This window comes from Amblyomma mixtum, chromosome 3, assembly GCF_055824585.1.
Source record: "Amblyomma mixtum isolate Tamu chromosome 3, ASM5582458v1, whole genome shotgun sequence".
In the NCBI taxonomy this organism is placed as follows: domain Eukaryota; kingdom Metazoa; phylum Arthropoda; class Arachnida; order Ixodida; family Ixodidae; genus Amblyomma; species Amblyomma mixtum.
In genome coordinates, this window is record NC_143014.1 from 187674508 (window position 1) to 187684961 (window position 10454).

Below are 10454 nucleotides of genomic sequence, written 5' to 3' on the forward strand. Positions count from 1 at the left end.
ATGCTGTCTGCTGTGTTACAGCCATAGTGAGTTGAATGCAGATAGAACTTGTACAATCATTGTATACATTTCATTCTTCTTTGTTCAAAACTATTTCAAACCGAAGAGTGCTTACTTGAGAGTCCACCATTTACTTACTATATGTGGTACATAGCACTGTTATGGTTTCTAGTCTAAACCCTAGCACCTAGACACTAAAATCCAGTTTTGTTTGCATTTGACAATTAAATCCATCCAAGACCTGTCTGCTCATGGCCCTGAAATGTCTTGCATTAAATAATCAAACTATGCTGTCATCTGAGGTAACTTGCCCATGATTAAAGAAATGAAATGTACACCGCAAGTAAAATGCCGAAGAAGTAAAGGAACTTCACTGCCACCAAGATCAAGGGCCACCACTCTGCATCACAGTTCAATGAGTGCACCACTGCTTGCTTACGCCTTGCTGCAGGTGGCAGAGAGCTTTCATTTTGGAAAGAAAAGAAGACAGAGTGCAGAGAAATAGCTTAATCTTTCCAAAGAAATATTTAATTAACAAAGAAATAGCCCAATAAAACATGAATGCAGTAAAAAATGTCTACTCCGCAGCAATTTCTTTAAATCCTTCAACACAAACAGCCCCACACACATAAACTAATGGGAAAGATAATATCAGATCAAATAAATAAAACTGAATCCCACTACGCAACAATTCAAGAGGAAGGAGATTATAGTTTTCCTAAGATCTTTTTAAAACAAGCAAATTAAAAAATCAGAATGCAAAGAATGCAATGCTAAAACCCACAGCACTCTGATTCATTCTAGTGTTACCTTGACAGCAGCATGCTTGATATGATCGGATTGTTTTCTTTTTACTTTTCTTGCAATTTCTTTGTTTTAAAAAATTAAGGGGGGGGGGGGGGGGTGCTATGAGCTGGGTATGGAAAAGTTTTGACCTTGTTCCTGCTAATTTTTTTTCTTCAGTTTGGCTGCCAGTGGTACTGAGGTGAAGGGGGCAGGACAAATTTTATTTATTAAATTCTTGAGTTCCAACACTAAATTTAGGACATCTGTGAGGGCCATATGTGGAGGTGCATTGAAGTATGAAAATTTCTTTTTAACCCGATTCATGACATGAACATAACAGCAATGAATGCCTCTGCTAAAGATGCACTTTCTTTTCAGGCTGGTTAAGCATTATTCTATCAATAATTACCTCAGTAAATGCTTTGAACAAAACAGACAATAAGCTGACGAGTCTGAAGCTTCCCAGGTCTTCCACAGCATCTTTCTAAAGGATTAGTATTAGTATGATGTTAGTGTTCTTTCATTTCTCTGGTACCCTTAAGGTCACCAGACCAATGTTGCGCATGCAGAGTTGCAGGCACTTTTAGTGTCTTATCACTAAATTAATAAAAATAGTGGAGTTCAGAAATCCAAATAAAAAAAAAAATTTACCTGTGTTCGCCAGGCCAGAAGTTCTAAGTAGTCTATCTAAGCTTGATCAATGATCTTGACAGAGTTATAGATCAGGTGCGAGCTGATAAGTGTAGCAATGGCAAATATCTTGGCATCATAGTTTTCAGACACGTTTGTGGCTGCAAAACCTGATGACCAAAAAGTTGTGTACATTAGCTTTCTACGCCTTGGCTCCAGCAGGTTCGCAGGGCAAAAGTGAACACATACCTTCAGTGTCAAGGAAAATAAGGGACAGCTGCTGCCCTGATGGCAACTTCACTTTCAAGGGCTGCAAAAAGGGCGTAAGGAAAAGAATGCAGTCAATGTCAGAATAAAGAATGAGCACCACATATTCACAGGATGAAGCATGATATATTAACCCAAATCTACATAAACGTATATCCAAAAACAAAAACTTTACCACACAATACTGTCTATGCACAAAGGCACACACGTGCAAGCACATGCGCAGTTTTGCATCCTGGGCTGTGACATTCTTAATTGATGACAGCATTGAAAAGTGTTACAATAAAATTAAAGTTTGCATGCCCTTTTTTTCAAATGCATGTCACTTTTCGATATATGATGCACCTCTACCTCTGCATCGGATGCAAAACACGCTCCCTTACGTGTCCCTCCCTCTAGGGAAACAGCCAAAATACCAATGGCACAAGGACTAGGCTGTAAGGTTGGCAAAGGAAAATTCCTGCTCTCATTCTTTTTCAACTTGACCTGTGCACCAATGGCACAAGTGCAATGCCACTCGCAAGGACTACGTAGCAAAGTGATGCGTTCCTGGAAAAGACCTAACACATTCTAAATTTTATATGATTGTAACATCTTTCAATCCCATGACTTCATGAGAAGAGTTATAGCCAAGGTGGCGAAACTTTTTTCAACACCACATTAAAGCTGCTGTTCGACTAGGTACAGCATTTTTGAAACGTGGAAAAAAAAACAACGCTCAAAAAATGTGGATCAGAAATTAACAGCAAGGCACACACACTGTTGTTGACACTCTTGTATGCACTTGAAAAAATGCAGAAATAGTCCAAGCAATGCAAAATTTTAAGCTTCCTACACACACAAGTTCATATGCACATAGAAACTGTTAAATGCAACATGACCCAAACTTGTTAAAAAAAAAATTGGGGTCTCACACACAGATGAAACCAACCAAGTTGCACTGGCATACACGTTTTGCAAGTCAGAGTAATATTTTTATATCTCGCACCCCACAGATTAATTAATAAAAAAAAAATTTTGGAGCTCACTGATTATTCATTTCAGATTGGTATAGTTATTCATGAAGTTGCACAGCACATTCAGAAACACCCAATTTAGTTGTCTGCGATAAGGTAGCTCTAAGGTGGTTCCTTTTTCAAGCTCTAAAAAGAAACAGACCACGCATTCAGAAAAAGCCATACAATTTCGCAGTTTTGAACTTGGACTGCAGTACTCTCACATGTAGTTTCAACAAACAAAGCCAATGCATTGGCTGCGAACAAGAGACGAGCCACCTACTTCAGTGTGGGCCCAACGGTCTAGAGCTTATCAGCCTAGCATCACATATTCCCGGGCACAAGCATTCACATTCTGCCAAAGTCACATGCAGCACACTTGGGGCAGTCGCACAAGGACTGCTACAAATCAGGCGCTCATTTTGTCCTTTCGAACTTGTCTCATCCTCCTGTGCTCACTGCTTGTCACTTGCTCAGTGCCAACATGGGGCATCATTCCCTGAAAGCATACATGACAGCGCTGCAATCCAGGTGCACAACAGTGAAATCACTTTTTTTTTCTTCAAATTCTGCTGCCTTTTTTTTAAAGTTCAGAAAAAAAATCAAATAAAAGCTATCCCACCGCAACAAACTGGATCAATTATTATTATTATTATTATTATTATATACATTATTTTTGTTACAATTTTTATGTTTACATTTTTTTTTTTTTTTTGCTAAAGAAATTATTATTCAGTGGGGGACAATGCAAAAAAAAAAACTGACTTGTACAGGGTCGTCCACTTTTAGCAAGAATGCGCTAGCGCCTGGCCGTGCTCTTTGGAGGGTCACTGCGTCCGAAACGGCTGCGCATCGAAGCGAAGTGGCGGATGACGCGAAGCACCACGTCCAGGTACACCCCCTCCTGCGCCACTTTGCTGCGATGAGAGACTGTGTCGAACGCGGTGCCCTCTGAAGAGTGCGGCCATGCGCCAGTGGGTTCTAACTAAGAGTGGACGACCCTGTACAACATGAATGACAATAGAATTCGATTGGTTTCATCCGTGTGTGACTTTTTTTTTTAACAAGCTTGGGTCACGCTGCATGAAACAGCTGGTGTACATGTGTGTTGAATCTTTCTATTTAACGATCATAGTCACAGGTACTAATATCCAAAGTAAAGGTGACCTGCCGTTGATTAAACAGCTCAAGATTTAATAACTCAAGAGAGTGAACCTTCAGCAAAGACTTCATGTAACCAGATATCTTCACGATATTATCCAAAAGTATTTCATGCAGTAATCATGAAAATAATCACCTCTCCCCACATCCAGATGCCCATTGTTTCAGGTCGGACGGAAGGGCCAATGCCAAATCCCTTTGTCTTCCTAATAAGCTGGTTCATCAGAAATGACTTGCCAGAGTGGAATTTTCCAACAACACCAACAGTTGCCACAGGGCCTTTGATCTTGCTGATGGCCTACAGGGAAATTGAGCATGCCGTATAAAATGCTTTGTAGCTGCAAACCAATATGTTGTGACAAGATAAAGCACAATCCAGTCAGATTACTAGTGTTGTCAACAGTGTCTCAATGCTGCAGTAATCCCTTTTTTTTAATTGGGGACTACTCTGAAGCAGAGACACTTCAAATTGGCGTAGGGAAAGGTCATCACTGGATTGAGCAAATGTGGTAAACGTTATTAAAATGTAATCCAGTGTTTAGGACTTCCAAGGACTTCTAAGCCCCGTTATGCAGCTTAGATGCGACCCCTGGGCTGTGGCGGTCCCAGAGAGTAGATTTAGGGGGGGGGGGAGGAAGGGGGGGGACAGACTTTTGTATACCAAAAAAAGTAAAAAAAAATAGAAATGATTTTTAATTACTTTATTTACACAAGAATTTTTGGGTACTTTGTTACAGAAAAATAAATGGCAAACAATATAGATCTTATACCATAACTCATGCTTTGAATGCTAACGTTTACGCGAGCAATATTCATTTTGATACCAGGGGAAACAAGCCGACGGCTGAGATATTTCACCACGGCATGTCCACGAAGGTCAAAGCACTTGCCCAGACATTTCACCAGAGGGATTAGCGGCCTTCATTACTCAGTTCTGGGAAGTGGCTTTGTTCCGCCCTCAGTCCCCTCCTTCAAAGCGGCTGGTGGGCGCTCCTTCTCAAGCCATCAAAAAGGATTATCTTTTCGCTGGCCTCGTTGTGTCCCATGGTGGGATGAAGACATGAATGAGTGGCTCCTTGCCACTCCGACGCGATTGCTGGCCACCGCAACCGCAGGTGAATGGTACCGCCGCCGCTGTGGTCGCCGCACTTACCACGATGGGGGTACGGCAAGAACACGCTACCTCGGCAATCACGACGAATTGTGCTCGTATAACTACCAACGTGTAGAATGTGGAATTGTGTGAAATAAACCAGCCTCTAACACGATGAACATACTACAAAGTAGGGGACTACTTGACGCATCACAGACGAAAAGAAAAAGCTTTTCAGTTCTACGTCAAAAATTACATCTCGCCCTATGAGAGCCCGAAAACGGATGTTCGGGAAAATGTGCAAAGGCTTTTGGGGGGGGGGCTGACCGGCCCCTCCGCTCCCCCTTTAGGACCGCCACTGCCCCTGGGCTGTATAGTTTTAGCAAAGGGTATATATATACAAAGTACTACATCTAACCTGAAATCATGTTTAAACACATACCCATTCATTTTGTGAAAATGAAACATGAACAACAACTTCGCAGTGGTCCCAGTGTACTCACAAGTGTTCTTATCTCTTATGCTTTACTTTAAAACGTTCAAGTGACTTCCGACCCCCTAGAGGTATGCTTCAATGACGGAGTCTAAGAAGTTTAAAACGAACACCAAATACAACAAATTCTGAAAATGCAGCTACAATCTCAACATTTCTTCCACACATTGAACAAAGTGCACAAAACCTGGGTAGCACCCAAGAATGCTGCTGCTTGCCTGCTGTGGCAGTGCTAAATGGGCATGCCATGGCTGCAGTCAGTGAATATTTAGTGTTAGGAGCAGAGTTTTGAAAGAAAGCACTCGTGCTGCAGACAATCTAATTTTCATATACTTTGCTAGCAGCGAAGAAAAAGAAGCATTCAAAATTGAGATACAGCTACATAAAATGGTATCACTAGAGGGTTTTTGTCAAGCTCTAAACCTTTGCAATCCAGACTTGTCACTGACCTCCAAAGGTTCAAAAGCTCATTTATCTTAACCAATTGATAATTTACTCAACAAACAAAAATACTCGTCAGCGCTCTATGCAACAGTCACACAATGCTGCTTCAGTTTGAATCCTACAAAACACACCACTTTTCAAAGATTGAATCAAGTTGTGCTTACGCTGCCTAGGTTGTTCTAAACGTCTTTGGATTTGTTCGCCACAATACTTTGTGACACTGATGTAACCTGACCAACCAAGGTATCAAAATCCATGCTTATTTATCCCTGCACTGCCACTTTCTTCTACAACCCTACCAAACATAGCAGAGAAGGTTGTTGGTTCTCTGTGTGTTATCCTAACCTAACAAAAGAAAGCACACTCCATACATTTTATCATTGTTTCTCCAATGGCTTCCACATTAAATTTTTGCTCATAGAAACTTGTTACATTAAAGGGAGAGTGAAGATATTTTATGGTCATCTAATTTTACAGAATAAAATGTTTCAAGTCTAAGCCATAGCCACTACATATCACATGCATTTAGAAGGACATTGATCTGACAAATAAGTGTGCCATCATTGGCACTCTGTGTTTTTCCCACTCTACACTTGCTAATGGCACCACTCATGACCCTATAGAAACCAAGCTGAGTGATTTTTGGCTTCCTTGCGAGTTTAGTAAGTAATACTGACTGCTGGTTAAAGCAGCACATGCAACAGATCATAATGAAAATGGTGAATGGTTAATGGGGCTTAACGTCCCAAAGTGACTCAGGCTATGAGGAACGCCATTGTAGAGGGCTCCGGATAATTTTGACCCCCTGGGGTTCCTTAACGTGCACTAACATCGCACAGAACAAAGGCCCCTAGCATTTTGCCTCCATCGAAATGCGACTGCCACGGCCGGGATCCAACCCACATCTGTGTGAAGTTTCTGAATAGCAAGTGTAACTGGCACACTGGGTCAGTGGACACCTCAATCGCGCTGTGAGTCGGTGGCGGCGTCTACCTACAAGCTGAAGCAGTTGTGCGCCTTTCCTTTTCTGAAAACCAGTGCAAGGTTTAGACTTCTTTGATTTTGAGGATGAAAAAGGTGCATAACTGGCTCCTTGGATCATTGGACACCACAATCCCGCTTTGAGGTACAAGGTGGTGGTGTCCACCAACAAAAAACCATGCTTTCGTACAATATTTCGTGCTTAGCAATGCTAAACCGCGAGCCATTTTTTATTTCTTCTCATTGCCCAACTTGACTTTTTAAGGACTGTGGCGATGAGCATTTCAGATGACAGTCCACTGTAGTACCCATACACTGCATTTGTAAAATTATAGGCCATGAGAGGTGTTTGTGCAGTAAGTGGCACTCAGTTACTATTTTTATTAGTTTAATGTGAACAATGGCCATTTACTGAAGTTTGTATGCCAAGAGTCTCACCTTTATGTTTTCATCATCCACAATAATTTTCTCATGATCATCAGAAGGTTTAACTATCTGTATTGGTGCATCAGAGGTGAAGGACTGGAGACCTGAAAAATAGTAAAAACACTACCGCTTAGCTCTTTCCAAAACACTTGTGTACAGTACAAAGTGACATTACATCTTTGATAAGGATGACGCTAGTTTTACTTGACACCTGGAAAACAGCAAAAGCACTACTGCCTACCTCTCTCCAGAACAGTTGTGCGTACAGTGAAATTACATGACATATCTTTTATAAGGCTGACACCAATTTTACTTGAAATGAACCAAATATGACAGCACACCTGTCAGTTTCTTTTCTTTTGAAGCAGCAGCAGCTTAAGTACCGACCACTGGTGAAAATCTTCAGCGGGAGTAACTTGAATCGAGTGGTTTCGAATAGTTCCAGAGAGATTTCAAATATGAAAACCAGCTGTTAACAGAAGTGTGCAACGAATTTTGAATTTGTTACTTCGGATAAAATCATTCCAGAGCCCTGAAAGCTTTCAGTTTTGCGCAAAGGCATCTGTGTAACCATGGGCGTCCGGAGGGGGGGGCAAGGGGGGGCGGCTGCACCCCCCTGGAAAATCACTCACTCGAACCGTGAGTGATGGCCGCACGCCAGGGGCGGTGGTGCGCTCAGCCAAAAGGGTAAAAGCAGCCCCGCTTCCACGCTTTGGGGCACATCTGCGAAATGCCGCGTTCGGGCGCGCACCGACCCGCCGTTTTCAAACCACGCCATCATTAGTTCTACAAAAGGGCGACCTGTTGCACACATGCAGCGGCACCGGCGAGCATGTATTTCGAGCCGTCTTGAGATGGGTGTCTGTTTCTTTGATCTCTAGAGAGATAGCGACATGGAGGCAGACAGTGCACAGGGCATGTTGTTCTCGCCTTCGTCGCTCGCTATAATCAGGATACGTTCGTACGCCGGCCACCGATGAATTCTTTAGGAGGGAGGGACAAATCACCCGTGTCCACCCCCGCTTTGTCGGGCTGCTCAGGGGCAAGCGGGGGCGATGTGTTGGCGCCGCCGCCGCTCACTGTCTCCTCCGATACGGGAGAGCGCAGTTCGGTAGAAGCGCCGCTTTCAGAATCTTCGGCAAAGGGGATTAGCTGCTTTTGTTCACGGCGACGCAGTCTCCGGAGGCGCCCCCACACCAGCGTTCCTTGCGTCTTCTCCGAAAACCAGCGCCTTTGGTCAACGCAGCCCGATGGCGCCTGCCTGGCTCGCCTGTCACCTCTGGCTGGGCCTCAAATCCCAACAGGGCCCATGTACTGTGCGATGTCAGTGCATGGTAAAGAGACCCAGGTGGTCGACATTATCCGGAACTCTGTACTACTCCGTCCCTCATAGCCTGAGTCGTTTTGGGGCTCTGAACCCCATAAAAATACAAACAAATTTTCCGACCGGAGTGGCGAGTGTCCCTTCCCCTCGGAAGTCGCGCGGCGTTCCTTTCACCCTCAAAGTGCGCATTCGGGGATATTCCCTAGCACGTGTGCGCGCCTCTGTGTTTGTGCTTCTGCGTCTTCAGTGGCCGGTTGTCAACGAAGGTGAGAACAACCACGACAGCGGACGAGAAAACGACGATCGGCGAGCAGTGTGTGTGCGGTTGCTCGACTGTGCGGATGCGCGAGCAAGATGGAGCGAGGTGTATGAAGCGGCGAGCGTGCATTTATCTTGTAAATAAGTTTTCGTTGTATATATAGTCATCTTTTAATTTCAACATACGCGTTCAACCGTTTTTCCAATCAATGTGTATGATGAGTGTGCACCGAGAGCGTGTAATGAAGCACGGAAATGAATTTATCACCCGTGTAATTACGCAATTCGCCCGGAAAAATCCGAGGCGCCTACAGTTGCTGTTCAAGGAAGACTGACGAGGGACTGTAGTTCCGTGTTTGTAAACATATTGTGCTGTGTGCTGGTCATCAATCCGGGTGAGTCGAGAACCCGTATGCAGCAAGACTGAGCACTCTTCTCCACAAAGTGACAGTATCTTTTTGCATTTTTTAGTAATTTTAATTGTTTCTTCGTTGATAAACTCCAATATACCTCTCCTAGCCACGCTTTAATTTGCTGTTTGTAATTTTTCTTTCATGTGTGTATTTCCCTTCTTTTTTATTTATATATAAATAAATGAATTTACTCCGCAAATAGCGCCTTTTTGCTACGAACATACCCCCCCCCCCCCCCCCCTTCCGGCGCCAAGAACCAATGGAGCCCCCCCCTGCAAAAAATTCTGCGGACGCCTTTGTGTGTAACTAAAGACAATGCGCTACTTTTATTGTACCAGAAAGCAAACGGAAAAGAACGTCGAAGCTCGAGAACACTCACAGCTTCTGGACAACACAATTAATAATAAAAAGGCGACATTCTTACGAAAGAATGCGCTCATCGGAAACTGCAAGCCACAATTATTAGCACAACTGCTGGCACAGCTCATGTAGGGCCAGAGATAACTCAAAAAGCGCCGCATTCAAGCAACAGACATACAAGCGAATTCCAAGATCAACAGGACTGGGTCTAATAAACAGATTATACTATAGTGCCTAGAATATACTGGCCAGTATATTCTAGGCACTATAATTATACTTACTTGCCGTCACTGGAGGACACAAAGACACCAGCACTAACGTAAGCAGTGCAAGCCGCGCAACACATTTTAAACAAGCCGCCCACATGGCTCACCTCACGCCTCTCGCAACCGTCATGACACCGGAATAAGTTCTGCTGTCGACACATAACCACACTTTCCCTACCATAGCCCCCGACTGCAGAAGAGCAGCACCACTAAGGATGGCGTTACGCAATACGGGCCTTAACAGAACTACTTTATTGTACATGATTGTATGATACCCGTTACCCGCTGTGTTTACTCATGCTCCTGCAAACTTTTCTTGGCCCAAAACCTGGAATAAACCGCTCGTCGCGCCACTTGCGGCATTAAAACAAACTGCTTAGAAGCGCAAACGGGGTTTTCATATGCTAATTTCTTCGCCATCTTCGATGCGCCATCTGTCGATCTTCACCTTCGAAGCAAGCGCGCCAACGGCCTTGCCGCAGATGGCAGTTGCCTCGCCGCTCGACAGATGGCGCACCATGTCAACGCAGCTTCTCGACTCGCTTTTGCGAAAATTG

At 43.7% G+C, this 10454-nt stretch overlaps 1 pseudogene across 1 annotated transcript in view; it reads right to left on the reverse strand.

Moving 5' to 3' along the window:
• LOC149353019 (uncharacterized) overlaps positions 1–10213 on the reverse strand; it is a 35244-nt pseudogene extending 25031 nt beyond the window's left edge. The window contains exons 1-4 of the transcript XR_016289329.1: positions 9913–10213; positions 7289–7380; positions 3976–4137; positions 1666–1726 (exon numbers count right to left, since the gene is read on the reverse strand). The product of XR_016289329.1 is annotated as an uncharacterized LOC149353019 (transcript). The remainder of the gene's footprint in view (positions 1–1665; positions 1727–3975; positions 4138–7288; positions 7381–9912) is intronic.
• Positions 10214–10454: the final 241 nt, after the last annotated feature.